This window comes from Pleurodeles waltl, chromosome 9, assembly GCF_031143425.1.
Source record: "Pleurodeles waltl isolate 20211129_DDA chromosome 9, aPleWal1.hap1.20221129, whole genome shotgun sequence".
In the NCBI taxonomy this organism is placed as follows: Eukaryota; Metazoa; Chordata; class Amphibia; order Caudata; family Salamandridae; genus Pleurodeles; species Pleurodeles waltl.
Genome location: NC_090448.1, coordinates 151,634,903 through 151,655,015, shown reverse-complemented (window position 1 = coordinate 151,655,015; position 20,113 = coordinate 151,634,903). Strand labels below are relative to the sequence as shown.

At 44.5% G+C, this 20,113-nt stretch overlaps 1 protein-coding gene across 2 annotated transcripts in view; it reads left to right on the top strand.

Annotated features, from left to right (window-relative positions):
• Positions 1 to 20,113, top strand: part of ERC2 (ELKS/RAB6-interacting/CAST family member 2) — a 2,244,592-nt gene that overhangs the window by 933,604 nt on the left and 1,290,875 nt on the right. The gene's annotated exons all lie outside the window — the stretch shown is intronic.

Genomic DNA, 20,113 nt, shown 5'->3' with positions numbered 1-20,113 from the left:
GCAGTCAGTGCTGCAAAGCTAATTGCGCCTGATGGCACCAAGAATCGTGGGTGCTGCCACTAGTGACTCTAGCAGCTGTAGTCCTCTTGGCCCCCTTCTTGATCTTGGGTGTCACGTGCAGCAGTCAGTGCTGCAAAGCCAAAAGCGCCCGATGGCGCCTGTTAGAAATGGAGTCTCTACTTGTCAGTCTGTTTGCACCCTGTCCATGTAGGGACCCTCACTCCAGTCAGGATAAGGGAGATGCTGAACTCAGATAACCCCTGCTCACCCCCTTGGTAGCTTGGCAGGAACAGTCAGGCTTATCTCAGAAGCAATGTGTTAAGAATTTGCATATAACACACAGTAATACAGTGAAAACACTACAAAAGGACACCATACCAATTTAAAAAAAATAGCCAATATTTATCTATGTAATACAAGACCAAAACAAGAAAAATTCAATATACAATAATAAAGTTATGAGTTTTGCAAGAATTAACCTAAAAATACAGTTCCTTGAAGTTGATTGCCCCGTCTGGGGCTATCATGGCGTCATGAACAACAAATCCGACAGTTCATGCCGGTCGCTTCGTCGGGGGTCAGCTACAGTGTCAGGAAGACCCCCAAACAGAACCTTGGAAATGCAGGGCATTGTGATCCTCGCGATGAGATCCGGAGTGCGCTGTCACTAGCATCGCAGCCGCCGTTACCGAAGGTCAGTGCAGGGGTCGTCAGGCCCTTGAAGTCACACGCATTCCAGATCGAACTCCAGACAGATGACGAAGTCAGGAGCACTGGCGTGACTAGTGTGGAGCTGCGGTGCAAAGCGGGATGATGCTGCGTACGGTGCATACAGGCCAAGGTGCAGGCAGCGGCTCAGTGACAGCGTCCTGCGGTGTTAGTGAGACCAAGGCTGTGGTGTGAAGTGGGGTGGTGCGACATACGTGTCTTCACGTCAGGGTGCAGGCAGTGGCATCATCATTGCGGAATCACTCTCGTTGGTAGGCCCAAGGTGGCAGTGCGACGCGGGACGGGCTCTGAGCGGCACCCACTGGTTGCGGTGCTGACAGGGGCGTCTAATGACGACACTGGAGTCGATGGCGCTGGCGTCGGTGGACGGGGGCTGCAGTGTGGGACGGGGCGGTGCTTCGTGTATCTCAGGAGCTGTGTCCACAGGCCACGGTGCAGGCAGCAGCGTCAGTGTCAGTGTGGAGTGGCAGCGTTGGGGGATGCCTAGGCTGCAGTGTGAGCAAGACGATGTGGAGTGGAGTGCCCACAGATCACAAAGCCAGCAGCGGCTCGGTGGCGGCATCAGGTGGCGGCGTTGGTGAGACCCGGGTTGCGGTGTGATGTGGGGCACGGCTCTGTGTGGCGTCGTCAGGTCACGATGTAGTCAGCAGTGTCATTGATTGCATCACAGTGGTTTTTCTTCCGTTGCAGCACAAAACACACAGTTCCCAGTGCAGTAGGCAGATGAAGCTGAAGTCTATGATATACCTGAGACCAACAGGAGGCAAGCTCTACTCTAAGCCCTTGGAGAAACTTCACAAGCAGGATACACAGCAAAGTCCAGTTTTTTCCCTCTTTAAGGCAGAAGCAGCAACTGCAGGCCAGCCGAGCAAAGCACACAGAAAAGGGACAGTACTCCTTCACAGCTCTTCAGCTCTTCTCCTGGGCAGAGGTTCCTCTTGATCCAGAAGTGTTCTAAAAGTCTTGGGGTTTGGGTCCACTACTTATACCCCTTTCTACCTTTGAAGTCGGCAAACTTTAAAGGAAGTCTCTGTTGTTTACAGGATCCTGCCTTGCCAAGGCCAGGCCCCAGACACACTCCAGGGGGTTGGAGACTGCATTGTGTGAGAGCAAGCCCAGCCCATGAAGCTGTAAGTGACCACTCCTCCCTTCACTCTAGCCCAGATAGCTCAGCAGGATATGTCTAGCTATCCTGCTCCCTTTGTGTCACTGTCTAGAGGAGATTCACAAACAGCCCAACTGTTAGTCTTATCCATACGTGGAATACACAAGCAGGCAGAGGCACAGAGTGGTTTAAGCAAGAAAATACCCACTTTCTAAAAGTGGCATTTTCAGACAATTTAAAAAAACTACTTTACTAAAAGATGTATTTTTAAATTGCAAGTTCAGAGACCCCAAACTCCACACCTCTATCTGCTCCCAATGGGAAACTGCCCTTAAAAGATATTTAAAGGCAGTCCCCATGTTAACCTATCAGAGAGATAGGCCTTACAATAGTGAAAACTGAATTTGGCAGTATTTTACTATCAGGACATGTAAAACATACCAGTACTTGCCCTACCTTCTAAATACACTGAAGCCTGTCCCTGGGGCTACATAGGGCCTACCTTAGGGGTGCCTTACACGTAGTGAAAGGGAAGGTTTGGGCCTGACAAGTGGGTACACTTGCTAGGTTGAATTGGCAGATTAAAACTGCACAAACAGACACTGCAGTGGAAGGTCTGAGACATGGTCACAGGGCTGTTCCTGTGGGTGGCACAACCACTGCTAGAGACCCACTAGTAGCATTTGACTTACAGGCCCTGGGAACATATAGTGCACTTTACTAGGGACGTATGAGTTAATCCAAATATGTCAATCATGGATAAACCAATCACCAATACAATTTACATAGGGAGCACTTGCACTTTCTCATTGATCTGCAGTGGTAAAGTGTGCAGAGACAATAAACCAGCAAAAACAAATCAGAAAAAATAAGAGGAAGAAGGCACAAAGTTTGAGGAAAACCCTGCAAAAAGGGTAATTTCCAACAGCGACAAGGATCATGGCTCCTGTCGCTAGTGATTCTGGGAGCTGTAGTCTATCTGGCTCCCTCCTCTATCTTGGACGTCCACACAGCGGTCAGCGCTGCAAAGCTAAATGCGCCAGATGGCGCCAAAGATTGTGGCTCCTGCCGCTAGTGACTCTGGGGACTGTAGTCCTCCTAGCCCCCTCCTTGATCTTGGGTGTAAGTATGTAAGGCACCAAAGGTATCCACTCGAATGCATACCCCTCAGTGCCCTTACACACTTAAGTAAGGGCACCGAGGGGTATGCACTGCACTGCAGTGGTTTAAACAGGACTAGAAAAAGGAACAGTCCCTCTATGTTTAAACCACAAGTTTAATAGGCTGTGTTTTTTTAATATAGAGAAACTACTCCCGCTTCCTGCCCTATTTAAAAACCAGTTACAGTGCTGATTGTTTCCACCGGGGGGCCAGCAGGATTTATTAGTAATTTGGCATGAAATGAGTAATGCTTAATTACTAAATTTACCCAATTCTGCTGATGGAATAAAAAATTTCACCCACTCTTTGCTGCAATGAGCTTGTAAAATGGCAGACAGACATCAGCTATATTTGTGATGGAGTATCCTCTCTGCAAAACTCTCAACAAGATATTTAATCTTTTTTCATGAAGTCGAAATCTCCAGCACGGTAGGATCTAAAGCTATGGCTGGTGAAGGTCCCTCAAAGTCAGATACATCCTCTTCAAGCTCTCGCTGAAGGCACTGATTTTCACACCAATCACTCGGAAAGGGACAAAACTGGATTTTTTTAGCGATGAAGTCGCTTTGTAGGTCAGATAGATTTGCTTGATTGCCTTGGTCCAAAGTTTTAGTTTCGGACTTAAGTCATTTATAAGTAAGTTGAAATCCTCCAGAAGAGCAGGGCTGTAAGCCATACCCGCAGAACCAATTTTCAACATTTAAAAAGCCCAGAGTGGGATGAACTTGATTTTCTGGCTCACCTTAGATGCAACCTTACTGGTCCCACTTCAGCAGTGTAAATAAAAAATCACAACATTTTCACAGTTCTTGCAAATTTCCTCCTGATCAGTCCTGTAACCCCCAGCTCATCAGGGCATGCTTGTAAGCAGCAAGACTGTCTCCAGCTATGTCGTCTGTAGGGCCCAGCCCTCATTTGTCATCTGTAAGTCCTGTCTTTTGTATCTCTGAAAAAGGAAAATAGAAGGTCAACCACTTTACCCTTGGAGAGCAGTTCCAGACCCTGAGTTCCAGCAGGAGTTAGGGGCCCTTGAGTGAGTCTTCTATTTCTTGCTGGAGTCAGGAGTCTTTTTCCAGCCAGGCCTTCTTCTTCAGAGAGACTCTTCACATGAATATCCTGAGGAGCCCGTGGTGGAGGTACTAGATGTATCCGGTTTACTAACCAGTGATTGCAAAAAAATATGCTACCCTCTCCTAATTGCTTTCTTGCAGACCACCCACCTACTTTTGCCGCTTTCTTTTTACCCTACTGTACAACTAATTAGAATCCCCTGTTTCCAGATGGCGAAACCCAGCTGCAATCAGGCAAGCCTACGTTCAGCACCTAAGCCAATTCCCTATTGAGATAAGCACTCCTCCCATCGGAAAGAGTCTAAACTAGCTTTTCCTACTACTGTGAAAGGGGCCTGGCTGTCTGGGAAAATGCTCAACCTGCACCTCCTTGGTATCTCCTAGTAAAAAGAGGTAAAGCTCTTCCTTTTTCTGTTGACTATTCTTGTTCACTCCCAGACCGCTACTTCATGCTAAGTGATCAGCAGTCAGCTCCCATCGACCCTTACTGGCTCAGGGGCAGGCCATAGTACGCTGAGCCAGGGTCATTAACTCTCCCAGCCAAGGATATGTATTCCTGCTTAGGAGGTGTGATGAGTGGCAGAACTGGTTTTAAGCCAGTTCTAGCTTAGGCAGCCTAAGGTACATTTTTATAAAGTCAATTTTCTACTTAAGTTATCAAAAGTCTGAAAAAATTTTGTACTCAGGATAGAAGAATTAGCAAGGCTTATCCAGTGAAATGACTTTTAATGTAAAGGCCCACTAATCCCAATATTTAGTGTGCCCAATTTGTATATAGAGCTTAAACTGAACAATGACACTTATAGGTATCATTCAAATGAAAATAAAAATGAATGTGCTACAATAACATGGCACCTAATACAATTATACATCAATAATCAATTTAAAGACCACCATAATTATATTTTCTAGATTTTTTTTATCAAGATCACTCATGTACATTTATACCATAAAACATTGCCATTTACACCACCACAGGCCTTGTCCTGTCTATATTTGTTTATACTCTGTGTGTCAATGACATTTCGACCTGGAAGGGTAGCCAGGTCTTATCAGGAAAGAAAGGATGGTTGGGACATCTTGAAAAAATGTATATCTGAGGATTAGTTTCAAAATAGGGTGGTCTCAGAAGCATTAATAGGAGAGTAGTACTCAGTACTACCTTGTGCCTGGACCTATAAGCGAAAATTCCCCAAGAATGCATGTTCTCAGTGGGGGTTGATCTGAGATGAACAAAGCGGTCGGAACAACGACCACATTGTTACCACAAATGCCTTAACCACAAATGCCTTTACAATGCTTTTTCGTTGCAAAGGCATGCCTGGTAAAAGCATGTTTGGCACGTCATGTGTGGTTCCAGGATGCGACCCCGCCACACACCTAATACAAAACTACCCCGACCTCACACCCTGCCCCTAAAAACAAACCTACCCCATTCCCCCTACCCTGCCCCTAAAAACTAAAACTACCCAACACCCCACCCTGTCCCTAAAACTGAAACTACCTGACATCCCACTCCCACCCCTAAAACTAAAACTACTCCAAACCGCACCCCTGCCCCTATAACTACCCCAACCCCCCACCCCTGCCCCTAAAACTACTGCGACCCCCACCCCTAAAAGCTAAAAATATCCTGACCCAAACCCCCACTCCTAAAACTACCCCAACCCCCCACCCCCACCCCTAAAACTAAAGCTACGGAGACCCGCTGCCCCTAAAAACAAAAACTACCCCAACCCCCACCCTGCCCTTAAAACTACCCCAAACCCCCCAACCACACCCCTAAAAGAAAACTGCCCGTTCCCACCTCCGCCCCTAAAACTACAGCGACCCCCCACCCTTGCCCCTAAAAATTAAAACTACCCCGACTCCTGCCCCTAAATCTATCCTGGCCCCCCACCCCACTCATAAAACTACTGTGACCCCACCCCTAAAAACTAAAACTACCCCTACCCCCACCCTACCCCTAAATCCAAAACTACTACGATCCCCCACCACGCCCCTAAAACTACCCAATCCCCCACCCCCGAAAACTAAAACTACCCCCTCCCCATCCCTAAAACTAAAACTACCCCCAACCCCCACCCTTCCCCTAAAACTACCCCCGCCCCAGCCCCACTTACTGGCCACGTCCTCTCCCGATCCTGACTCCCTTTTTCTCTGTCTCTACCATGCATGGGCATTGTTCAGCACATGTGTGTTTAAGGCAGAGAAAAAGAGAGTTGTTGTTTATGTAAGCGTTGTTCCGCTTTTGTGAACAATGCAGTTGTTGTTCCATAGTCGTGGTTCAGGCTGTTTCCCATCTGAGATACCTGCTAGAAGGACGCAATAGTGGAAAATTCTCAGATGATATAAAATTATAAACTTACTTAAAGGCCATGTTTTACGCCTGTAAAAAACTAAGTGAAAAGGAGGCAATAATTAGGAATCTGACCTTTCTCAAGTAATATTGAGTGCCATATGAGGGGGAGTAGTAACACTGTCCGTCTAAGAAGAACAATTGCATTTAATGGCAGTGTACCTTACCCCATTTATCAATAAAGTACAGAAATACTTCCATACATGGGACTCCTTACCTGTTTGTACAATGGGTTGGGTTACACTATTAAAAATGATATCCTCCATTTCCCTTTCCTTCATCATAAATGCAGATTTAGTTACTTGTGCTAGGCCTGGTAGAAAGGTATAGGGCCAATTAAGTAGGAGGAGGAATGCATTTTGGCTAGGCTGGCTCCTAGTGAGCATTTAATATCTACACACCTATGTCTCATACAACTCAAATTATGACACAGAAAGCATTATTCATTAGTAGACTGTGGAAAATGACATTTTTGAGAATCTTTCCTGTGTACACTATGGAGAGGTCTGTGGAGAATTTCACATGATTTGGTCCTGCCCCGGGATAATCCAGGTCTGCCAGAAACTGGTGGGGTGACGGGAGGGGTAGCACTACCCTGGGTTTCTGAGAGACCTGTGAAGATATCCCCAAAATTGTGCCTATTATGCATATGTGAAGACTGGAATGGCTTCTGGCACAAAGCATTTTAGTGGGTCTGGGCTATCTCTAAGGCAGACATTATGAAGAACTGGAGAGCAGAGCAATGGACTACTGTGTCATCACAAGGGTGGATATGTATTGTGCATGTCTGCTTGAATTAGTATGCCATAATTTAGAGCTCTTGGTGGGACTGTTCACATTTAGATATCACAAACTGTAAACTGAATTAATATAGCGCGGTGTCACTTAATAAACACAGGGATGCGCCGTATTTAAGGGAATATGGCACACCCCTGCGTTTCCCCTTGCACTGGCACTAAATTTAGCTGACAGCACCAGCGCAGGCATCCTTGCACCATCGTGCAAGGATCTCTGTGTCGTGGGGTGATTATTGATGTGCAGAAAAGAGTCCCTTCCTCCACATAAACAGTCATTAATGGCGCTTTTGCACTTCTGTGTGTGCTGCACAATGTAGTACACACAGAAGCGCCAAAGCTTCATTTTCAACTGATGTTTATGTGCAGAAAGGGACACGTTCCCCGACATAAACAATAATTTTTGGCATTTTGCTTTTTCGATGCGTGCGGCAGAATGCAACACTCATAAAAATAAAAAAAAACATGGAGGAATCAAATGAATCATCCTCAATGCGCCCTGTTATCGCCACCCCTAGGAGTGGCATTAGATTTTGGTTCTGGTCTGAGGCCGCGTCAAAATGTGTTGCTGTGGGCATACCAAGCATTGTGCCCTGCTAACGCCACCCTTAGTGGTGGCGTTAGATTTTGGTGCTGCCTCAGGTTTACGAGATTTCATAAATCTGAGGCAGCGTCAAACTGTGTTGCTGTGGGCGTCTAACTCCAGTTAGAGTATTGGATTGCCTTCAGTGAACCTATAAAGATATGCAAAAATATAAAGGTTAGCAGCATAGGATTTTGATAAAGAGAGAATCGATTGACCTAGTTCCCGCAATGCACGTTTGTGGCTAATACGTAGACAATATATAAACAGAAAGTATCCTTTTGACATAATCACATTGCAAACATCAGTTGACAACTTTTCAAGAAGGCCAACAGATGCAAATTGCCATGTAGTCTGAAGATGGGTGACCTTAAAGTAGTATATAACGGAGGACCTTGTGTTTAACAGCACACTCATACAAATAGACTTAAGCCATCCTCCATGCTATGGACTCTAGGTGCTGACAACTGAGTGTAAGGCAGTCAGAGAAAGGCACCGACAAATGCAGAGATAGGCAATTACAACTGAATATAATTCTGACATGGAAAATATCTGCTCCAGAACCATTAAATCAATATAGGAACTACCCTAGTGCTTAAGTAGTGTGATCCATCATGCCATTCACTTTTAAAGTCAAGCTTCGTAACCCAATAGCAGGTGCATCAACCTCCAAAGTGACACAGGGTTGAATGACCACTATACATAAACCAAAGAAATGGAGCATCTCAACTCAATCTGGCAAAGTATTCTGCAACTGATGTACACCAGTAGAAGGAATTGAAATTTTTCTGTGTTTGCAATTCTTTTGCAAATTGATGCAAATACTGTACACATGAATTCTCATTTCTAGGTTAAACAAAATACTTTGCTAGATTTAGCACCCTCATTGACTAGAGATGGGTACCTGCTCAATCCCTTTAATCAGGGCTTTGGAAAGTCATGTGGAGGTGAAGGAGCCATCCCTGACTGATTTGAGAATTGCCTTCATGCCTGAGAGCTGGGTGGATCACACAAACTGGAAGAAGGGAGAGGCAGGCACTCTTGTGCACTTTAAAAGGACTTTTTATTCCAGAAAAGTCACTAGTCAGTGGGGGCTGAGAACATTGTCAGAGAGATGATGGGGTTGATAAAGAAACACTGCAGTGATAAGGAGTCATGAAGATCAGGGCTGGGGCATTTGTAACCTTTTTGATAGGCATACAGAAGTGAGGCTGACTTCCAGGTATGATTCCCCTAGCCAGATGTGAAGACATACATGCTGTGAAAAGACTGCTTTTTAGACAAAGGACAGGTCAAAGAAGTGGGCACATCAAACTGGCCAACATCTACTGGTCAGACGTCAAAGTCTGAGCCACAAAATCACTTCTGTTGTCAGGAAATGGGTTATAAACGGGGAGCTTGAGCCTCCCAAAATTTTCAGATAGTCCAATGTAAGACAGTCAACTGTGGCTGGATGTCAGTCTGGAGAAGATCCGCATGACTTCTGCATTTTGTGACCAGGACTAGAGACCAAGATCTACTAGTTTCTGTGTTGAGTGGGGGGCATCACCCAGGAGAATCAAGACCACTTGCCCTGAAGCCTGAAGCACCAGCATCTGTGTGCCGCTGAGACAAGGAAACCATTTGAGGAGGAGTACAGTACCTGAAAGAAGTGAAGTAGAGCAGGGATAGTGTTTAGTGGATTCCTGAAGCAAAGTGTGAGATTCTTGTGCATTCAGGACCGCTGCATCAATTGGTCCATCTGCCCATGTGCTGCTGTTCGCTACCCCCAAATGCCAGGTGGGGCTATGGTGAAGATTAAGGGTCATCGCCCTCATACATCACTGAAACCAAAGAGGACTCTCACCCTGCACAGTGCTGTGATCCAAATGGGCCATTGCCCTGTGTACCACTGTTTGCAAGCCCATATGTCTGGTGAGGGCCATGGTGAAGAGAAAGGGACATCACTCTTGAGCAGCGTATAAAAAGTGAAGTTTAGTGGGTTGTAACCTGTGCAAGCAGAGCATCAACTCAAATCCAGAAGCCACCTGAGACCTGCCCCTGGAAATCAGGAAGACATACTGCATTCCTCAGACAGGGACTGGGAACTAATGGCTAGATTTACAAGAAACTGGCACAGCACAGTGCTATGCCAAAATCAGCAGTGTAGAGCTGCACTGATTTTGAAATGCAGGGCTGTGCTGTATTTACAAGAATACTGCACAGCCCTGCGTTTGCCCATGCATCAGTGCTAAATTAAGTTGCCTGCGCTAACCAGGCATCCTTGCACCATAGTGCAAGGTTGTCTGCGTTGAGGGGAGTGATTGCTTATGTGCAGGAAGGTGTCTTCCTACACATAAACAATCTACAATGGCGATTTGGCACTTCTATGTGTGTTGCAGAATGCAGTACACATAGAAGTACCAAAGCATCATTTTGAATGATTGTTTATAACAATCTTCCATTGCATTTGTCTTCTTCTTTGTGTGCTGCTGAATGCAGCACACATGGAAAAAGCAAAAAACAAGGAAGAATAAAAGTATTCCTCCTCGTTTCGCTATGCTAATGCCACCGCTAGGGAGACCTTAGTTTTGGCACTGCCAATGATTTACAGTTTCTCGTAAATCTGGGACAGCGTCAAAAGACATGGGTGTTGCAGTGGAACGCCCACTGCAACACTGACAACACACCCCTCTGACGCAGAAATCTGAGTCGGAAGTGCCCATATTTACAAGGAGGCGTAAAGCCACAAAACATTGCGTTACACCTCCTTTTAAATATGGAGCCACCAATAGTGCCACCGGAGCATAGCAAAAAGTGATGCTTTGGTGGCAATAGGGCCTTGTAAATCTGGCCATTAGGATCTTACACGGGCGCTGCCCTTATGAAGACCATGTATATTATTTGTGCAGTGCCGAATCTCACTTTGTTTTCATATATAAATTCTATAAATGCAGGGATATGGCTGTACAGTCATTTATTGGAGCTGCAAAGCAGGTGGGTCTTGGGCCTGTGTACACTTTGCACCGACTTCCGCCCCGTGAAGCCTTGGATTGCTCGACCAGTGCTACCACTGAGAGTCAAGTGTGGAAGTGGTAGTACATGGTCCAGTTATTCAGAGCCCTAATAGGTCGAGCTCCAGGACTTAGTAAAGGTCTCAGACACCATGGTTGGTCTGAGTAGCTCCTGCTTTCCTCATGGCCCTCTGAAAAAGGATCTAACAAAGTGGCATTCACATTTTGCTTCTACTCACAACAACATACAGCATTGAGCAATAGAATAGCTTACTATAGTGGTCATTATGAGTTTGGCGGTCCTGCTCTGCCACGCTGGTGGTAACACTGCTGACAGCATGGCAGAGCAGGACCGCCAAATTATGATCAGGGCAGTGAATGGGCTGCAAAGCAGCCAGTTCACCGCCTGTACCGCCAGGGCGGTGGGACCACCAGGCCGAAAGTGTACCACCTTCAGCCATAGCCCCCCTTTCACCCCCAAACCCCATAGACACCACCCTCCCCGCCCCCCAAAATCCATACATACCCCACCCCCATCCACACATGCACTCACCACACACACACTCACACATCTACGCACACACATTCACACACATGCATGCGTCCATGACAACGCCCCACCCCGCTGACACACATCCACACATTAACACAGATACATGCACACACACGCACACAAACACCCTCCCCTCAATTCACACACACTCACACCCCCATTCACGCACACAACACTCAACACTCCCCCTCCTCCCCTGTCAGACGATCACCTTACCTGCTCGCGGTGGTCGTCAAGGAGGAAACGGGGTCCATGGGGCCTGCTCCACCGGCACTGCCACTCTGATTACAAAGTTGTAATACGGCAGGCGGTGTTGTGATGACGTGGTAGTGCCAGCAGAGCAACCTCCACTAGACTACCGACCGCCAGTATGGCTGCTGGCGGCTCTCCACCCAATTTATGGCAGAGAGCTACCAGGAGTCATAATATGGCGGTCTCAAGACCGCCATCACTGGTGGTCTCCTGGCCAGCGTGAATTCGGCAGTCATCTGTTTTGACCGCCAAAGTCATAATGAGGGCCTACATCCATTGCCTGTTTTCCACTGTGATTTACAGCATTTTGCCTGATCACATGTGCACAGCTGCCTAAAAAGAAGTGCACTTCAGTGGCAGGACTGGTGAGTCTGCTTTGCTGATTGCTACTTTAATTTTGTTTTGTAGATTTTGACTTTTTTTGCCCTTTGCAAATGTTCACAAAAAACAAATGAATAATTAAAACGTTTTCCCGCTTGTGAAAGCGAGATATATTTATTTGGGGAATTTTTGTTTATTAGGCCTCTGCCTACTGCATAATACAGGAAAAAGTTAGAAGTGAAAGAACAATCCTTTACTGTCTGATAAAGCCATTTTCTAACACGCAGACCAATTATTAATGTTTCCCAATCAGGCGTCTCAAGAAATGCTCTTCTTGTTAGCTGCTTAAAGATGCTGTTAATGAAAGAGGGTACAGATCATGCCAGATAACTCACTAGAAAGTGATCCCAGGCTGCAGCTCTTCTTAGTCTGTCAGCGGCTCATTGACTGTCAATATTTAGATTGACAGGCTTTATTCAGGTGTTTGCAGGATCATGGAAGTTTAAACCATGCGAATTTTGTGTTCCACATCTAAGTCAATTATCTTCTCACTCAGAAGACAGACTGGCATTAGAGGTTTTGGAAAGCTGTAGTGTGCAATGCAAAGAGCTGAATGTTCTTTGTTTAATACAGACATTTTGGGTGTTCACTTGTAGATAATGTCCAGTAGTTTTGCTCATATGTTTATCTGAATCCCTGAAGAAAGTTTATGTCTAGGTAATTATATATATGTGGTGCCAAATGCTGTTGAACTGTAGTTTATTTTCAACATCCTCAGGTCCCAAGAATGCTTGGTGGTTAGACTCTTAGTTTTCAAATGCTTAACTAAACAAAGTATATGGTAAAGGGCCAATACATGCTTGAACAACGTATAGCTTTATAAAAGTAATTATTTACACTTAACACAACAAGTATACATTTGGAAATCCACTGGGCCAGGAACCGGATCCATTGTTGCAAAATGGTCCCTTTGTTATTCCACGTGGCAGCTGTAATATTTGTGAAAATGCTTTTAAGTGGAGTAGTACAACTGAAAAGTCCAGCATACTCCACTGGACTCCTGCTATGGAATGAAACTCGCATACAACCTGCGTGGCTGGCACAGGCACTATAACATGCGTATTGGTGGTTATAAACTCCATTTTGCTTCCCATTTTATGGACCCCTCCGGTTCACATGAAGGCCAAAGTTTCAAAATGGAATCCTTTTTCATTCTCGTAGAAGAAAACTAAGGAGAGCCCCTTGCAATCAGCTCACAACAGGGTCTGACGAAAAATTGAAAACTACTTCCATCATGGCCGTATTGCAAACAACTAATGGGCACTACCCAATAATAGAGTAAGAAGTTGTTGAGCATATGTATGAGAATGTGGCCTTGCCTTACACTGTATTCACACATCCTACTTTCGACTTGCCTACATTGGAATTCGCCATTTAATGGTGATGCAGCAAACCAATATCAGGAAGCCCTAAGAGTCCATTTAACCAAACACACTGTGCAGTATGCATCAGACCAAAGTGAGGCTGGCTGTCTAGTTGGCAAACATGGTGTGGCAAACTTTGCTTGGGTTATACCACTTATTGTTTTTAAATGTATTGCACTTCTCTTCTATCTTTCGAGAGCTTGTTTGACAGACTGGATGCAAAATACAATTCGTACGAATGATTCGGTGATAAACACAGTTTTACTGATGTTGTAACATAGATCTATCACTACATACTGAGTTCTGAGTACAAGAAAAATTAGCTGAGCTGGGCAGTTATGATGCAGAATGGGTGCAGTCCTACTCTACCTGAAAAAGAATGCTTTGAAATAGTGACAAAATCTCAGTTTCTATGGTGGTGTCTTAGCTCATGAGGCCCATATGTGTCCTGTATTCCCATCAAGCAATCATGGAAACAACGTGGCAAGGGCTTTATGAGAACAAATAAGTGCCTTCTACGACTCATGGTTTTAGAAGAAGTCACTACTATCACAAGTTCATTAACATTTTTTAAAGACTCATTCAGACCTTTCAAGTACCAGCTTTGGTTCTCGTAGTGCTTTAAAAATCTACGTGAATGAAATAGGGGCAGAAACAGAGCAAGCATCCATAGTACTAAAGAAACACCTGGGAGTAGTGGAAACTGTGGACCAGTTTCTGTGTACCTCTATCCCTGTAAAAACATTCAAGTCACCCTGATGTATGATTTTGGTGAACAACTGAAAAAAGTTGCTCAACATTATTGCTGCTGGAAACAATATGGTGATATTGGGCATCACATGGCTACATCATAATCTTAAACACACAAAGGTTCTCTGTTCCGCTAGCCCTGCTACTCTATATTATAGTGAGTTGATACAGCAGGTCACTAGGGACATCCTTTATAGAATGCATAGACTCTCACCAACCAAAATGGCATGCTTCATCATTAGGTCGTGCTCCTCATTGGGTGGAAGCTGCAATACCCAAAGGGAACCCTCTAGGGAGCTCTTTCCCGGATATCTCTTAATCTCTATGACTGATGTTCACCAGACACGAGGATATGTGCCCTACACTAGTGTTTGTCAGGAAGAAGTGCAGTAGATTTTGGGAGGTAGCATGAGTAAAGTTAGCTATGGCCACTGACTATTGTATTTATTACCAATAGTTGCTTTTGCTAATTTAAAAAATACCTTGAGAAGCCCCATTGGAGAACTAAGGGGCCAAGTACAACTAACACAGTTTTCCAAGAACAGCAGGTCAAAGGAAAAGATATCAAATAAGTCTTGTCCAAGATTTACGTCCGAGACTTCATTAGCAAAAGCTTAAAATCATTCAAATGCCTGGTAAAAGCACAATATACAAGAGTTATGAATAGTAGGCATGTGGCTTCAAAACTGTAAAAACCTTTAGTATCAACTATTTTGCCAATCTCAACTGATACACAGCAGCAGAAATACCATCAATATAAAGACTGTCTTCTACTCAGAATATAAATCAAGAGGTCAGAATACATACTGAATCGAGGTAATATTCTGACTTATGGCAAGACCTGAAGACCTAAGACATCTGACAACAGTCAATATAGAAGTCATTGAATTTAGGCGCCATCACATGCAATTCCGAATTAAGTAACTATTGTCATCTGGGCATTAGACAATATAGCCAAATTAACTTTATCAAAAAGTAACTTTTTTGTGAATGTGGATGTTAGACCTGGCATCCTTGGCATAGTCTCCACTGGCTTCTTGCCTCTGCTTCCTGTGTTTTGACGGTGTGCTGGACTTTGTTTTTGCTAGTTTTTGGTACTCAGGGCACTTTACCACTGCTGACCAGTCCTTAAGTGCTCTCTGTGTAACCTGTATGGGTAATTGGCTTTTCCATCATTGGCATATTTGATTTACCACTAAGTCCCTAGTAAAGTGCACTAGAGGTGCCCAGTTCCTGTAAATCAAATACTACTAGTGGACCTACAGCACTGACTGTGCCACCAACATGAGTAGCCCTGTAAACATGTCTCAGGCCTGCCACTGCAGTGCCTGTGTGTGCAGTTTTGCACTGCCAATTCGACCTGGCACGTGTACCCCCATGCCAGGCCCAAACCTTCCCTTTGTGTACATGTAAGGCACCCCTAAGGTAGGCCATAGGTAGCCCCATGGGCAGGGTGCAGTGTATTTTAAAGGTAGGACATGTATTGATGTGTTTCACATGTCCTGATAGTGAAATACTGCCAAATTCACTTTTCACTGTTGCAAGGCCTATCTCTCTCACAGGTTAACATGGGGACTGCCTTTTAATATCTTTTGAGTGCAATTTCTCATTGGGAGCAGGTGGAGATGTGAAGTTTGGGGTCTTTGAACTCACAATTTAAAAATACATATTTTGGTAAAGTTGTTTTTTATATTGTCAGTTTGAAAATTGCACTTTTAGGAAATGGGCATGTTCTTGCTTAACCATTCTGTGCCTCTGCTTGCTCGTGTATTCCACATCTGGGTCAGACCGACAGTTGGGCTGTTGTGAATTCCCTCTAGACAGTGACACAAAAGGAGCTGGGGTAGCCTGTATATCCTGGTGAGTCTCCTGGGCTAGAGTGGGGAGGGAGGAGCTGACACTTATGCCTGAAAGGGCTGTGCTGTCCTCACACAATGCAGTCTCCAACTCCCTGGTGTGGGTCTTGGGCCAGGCATGGGCAAGGCAGGATCGTGTGAACAAGAGAGACTTTCCTTTGAAGTCTGCCTACTTCAAAGGTTGAAAACAGTATAAGTAGTGGACCCAAAACCCCAGACTTTTTGGACACTTCTGGATCAAGAAGAACCACTGCCAAAGAGAAGAGCTGAAGAGTTGGAGGAGGAGTACTTCCTCTTTGCTGCATGTGCTTTGCTCGGTTGGCCTGCAGTTGCTGCTTCTGCCTTGGAGAGGGCAAAGATTGGACATTGCTGTGTATCCTGCTTGTGAAGTTTCTCCAAGGGCTTGGACTGAGCTTGCTCACTGTTCTGAAGTCTTAGGGCCATCAAAGACTTCCTCTGCCAGCACCTGGACTCTCTTGCTGAGACTCTTACCCTGCCAAGTGGTGCCTAATCCAGTCCCTGAGCCCTTGAAAGGAGAAGCTGGTGAAAACGAAGAAAAGTGAAGTGCACCGACTTTGGACAACACCCGGACTGATGCTATTGCCGGATTCCATGACGCTGCCTGCAACAGAAGCTGTGGTCCCTGCTGGAGTACCACTACCCCGACTGACGCCACAGGCCTGATGCCACCGCAGCCTTGCTGAAGTCCACAACTCCATGAGTCCTAAAGTGCAGTGTCACCGACGTTTGTGACACCCAACTCTGCTGTGGTGCCTGCAGCCTCTTGGCGTGACCGCGACCATGGGAGTCTCCCCACATCATCTTGACCATTGGACATCGACTCCACCGGAGCAAAAGGAACAGACGCTTTGCACCAATGCTGCCTCATCTCCCCTGCTCTGCAGACCCAGAACCGGTTTCTCACACCAGATCCAGCGATGCCTTGATCCCCGACTTTGTGCATCTGCTTGTTTCCTCATTTTCACAAGGTACTGTACCTGGGAGTCTGTGCGACTCCGTGACTGTTGCCATTGGTGTTGGATTGTTGGGAACTAATCCGTCACAATGCCATGATATCACCAAACTGAGCATTTGTGTTATATTGAAGTTTAATCTTTTAAAAATGCATAACTTTGCTTGTGTATGTTGGATTATTGTCATTTTCATCTTGTGTTGCTTAGATAAATATTGACTATTTATCTAAGCTGGTGTTGTGTCCTTTTGTGGTGTTTTCACTGTGTTACTGTGTGTGATTGTACAAACACCCTACACATTGCCTCTGAGATAAGCCTGACTGCTTATGCCCAGCTACCAAGGGGGTGAGCAGGGGTTTTCCTAGTTGTGTATCTCCCTTACCCTGACTAGAGTGAGGATTCTAGCTTGGACAGAGTGCAAACTGACTGCCAACCAGAGAACCCATTTCTAACAGTGGGTATTGTTATTACTAAACTACCAGAAGAAAGATACCCGTCAGTTGTCATTCTAGAGGAGGCAAATGCCAGTACCATAGACTATAATACATTATCATTACGAATGGCAATATGAGCTCTGTGTCAATTCCCAAAGATGTGATGGAACCGGAAATGGATAACAAAGTACTGTTGAGGGGCAGATGGCTGTTTTCTGGAATAAACCACAAGGTTGACTCTGCCAATGGCCAATTCACAGACAGTAGCCTTAGGCTTGGATATCAGCATCCCTCAACAACAAGAACAAGAGCTTTCCTGCACAACAGCTCTGAAAGGTTGTTCCATTATTTCCTGGAATATTGTTGTTTTTAAAAAACTGTGCATGGACCAAGAAATGGAAAATTACTTAGTATCTCATTAAGTTATTTGTATCCAGGAAATATGGAATGAGGAAAAACTAGCTATAAATGGCTTTGTGGAATTTTTCATACCAGCAGGAAAAGCAAAGAGAAAAGGTCACCTGAAGGGAGGCTTGTCCATATATGTGACAATCCAGAAGCCATTTGAAGTAATAAAGTTAGACTTAATAAACCCTAACATGCTTGACATACAAATAGAAAATTGGGATTTTGGAAACAATATGTGTTCAGAGATCATTATCAACTTACATAGCAACCCAAAATCGAGCAAGAAGAAATAAATTAGTAATAAGTTAGAACACAATCTACCAGAATTGCCTTCTAAATATGGCAATATCCCCAGGCTCGTTATAGGGTACTTCAATATAAATATTGCTATCACTTGAGGATGGACAGCACTCAGCACAGAATTGCCACCAGTTGTAGGATCCCAATTAAGAAATAAAAATACAGCAACTTGGTAGACCTCCTGTTCCCAACATCTTATAGGTGCTGGTACTGCAGGAACTCAATGGTAGTATTCTGCCAGGCAAACCAGTAATAAACCAATAATTATTATAACCAAAAATAAAAGCCACAGTGTTAGGTCATACTTTCATTGCATTATGTTTGTTTGACAAATTTGAAAGTTTCACCATAGTTTCAAGATTTGAAAGTTGCCACCAACCTCAGCAGTTTATTAATAGAAATAGCAACAAGTTTGCATCACTAGTGTCATCATTAGGCACTCAATTAGCCCAATAATACTGTAAAAGAGTATTATGTAATTTTCATTCACTGCCAAACTATACTGTGTGGAAAACAGAAACAAATATTGCATTCCGGGAGACCGCAGACCCAATTTTAGCATAGGATACCATGCCAAAAGAGATGAAAGTAAACCTTGTGGGCCCACAGTGGTCCTTGGATCATCACGAACACCCACCCCAAAACAAATGGTATTTGAATACCTTAAGAGTACAGCAATGCCCCCCGACAGAAAGCTCAAGAGATCCAAAAGTCTACAAGATGATACAGAGCAAACAAACAAGGTAAAGGATCTATGAAAAGCCTGCAGAAACACCGCAGTGGGAAGCCAACGAGCCCAAGAAGATCACAACTGGATATAACTCCTGCAGGCCTGCAATAGCAAGAACCAGAATGACCTCAGGCTACTCACTCACTTGGATAGAGGACCCAGTTGGGTATTAGATAACAACTTCAAATAGTAAACATGGATGAACCATATAAGGACCTTATACAAGGACACAGCTTTACAACTAACAATGTGAAGAAATTCTGACTCTGACTGCCTTCTGGAATAACATCAGAGAAAATGTAAAGAAAGAATCAGAAACGGTATGGGAGATGGAGCACCAGGCCTAAATAGTCTAACCCCTGCCATCTGCAAACAAAATCGAGAACACTGGCCGAAATGTTTTCACGCTTTGTTTAACTTCTGCCTAGTCTCAGAAAGTATACCAAATTCTTGAGCCCACAGACCCCTGCCCGCACCATAGCTAAACCCAGGAAGAGCCACGATCAGTTCTGCAATCACACCCACCATCAACAACTCCCTCAAGAGATGCACCTTCCCAGATAGCTAGAAACATATCACTGCCCTCCGTAAAAAAAACTAAAATGACCCCGAAATACACAGCAACTACCGACCTATCCCCACCAAAGCCATCAAGAAGACCATCAACAAACAACACTTTGGCCACCTAGAATGCCCAGGCTTGTGAACTTTTCTGGGTGTTGTTCAAAAGATTTGGTATGAAATATTTAAAATGAACAATAAAGATGTATGTCCCTTGCATATTGTGTCAATAATGAACAAGGGAGTGAGTGCCCTACGTTATGAAACGTGTCAAGCTATAAAGGTTTGAGACATAATGATACATTCTTTAGTGGAATACTAATAGAAATGCTGTATATTCAGATTTTTCAAATCTTTCTGGAACCTGAAGTTATCTCGTTCAGTACCATTTATTATTTGTGTGCATGTCACTGACTGCACACACTTTCATTGAGGCTTGGGATTCAAGCAGACTAGGTGCATTTGGTTGTGCTAAGCCTGACATTTATTCTTGAAGAGTGTATGTTAGCCTGCTAGGTCAGTTCCATCAGGATACTTGTGTAGAGTCTAATTTAATATTGTATTTACCCATAGTCACAGGTAATTATAATGTTGGATGATATCTAGTGATGCTTCTTCAGTGTACTAAGATTTTAATATCTTGATTTCCTCTCGATTGATAGACAAATAATTTTTACTACTATACAGGGAGTGCAGACTTATTAGGCAAGTTGTATTTTTGAGGATTAATTTTATTATTGAACAACAACCATGTTC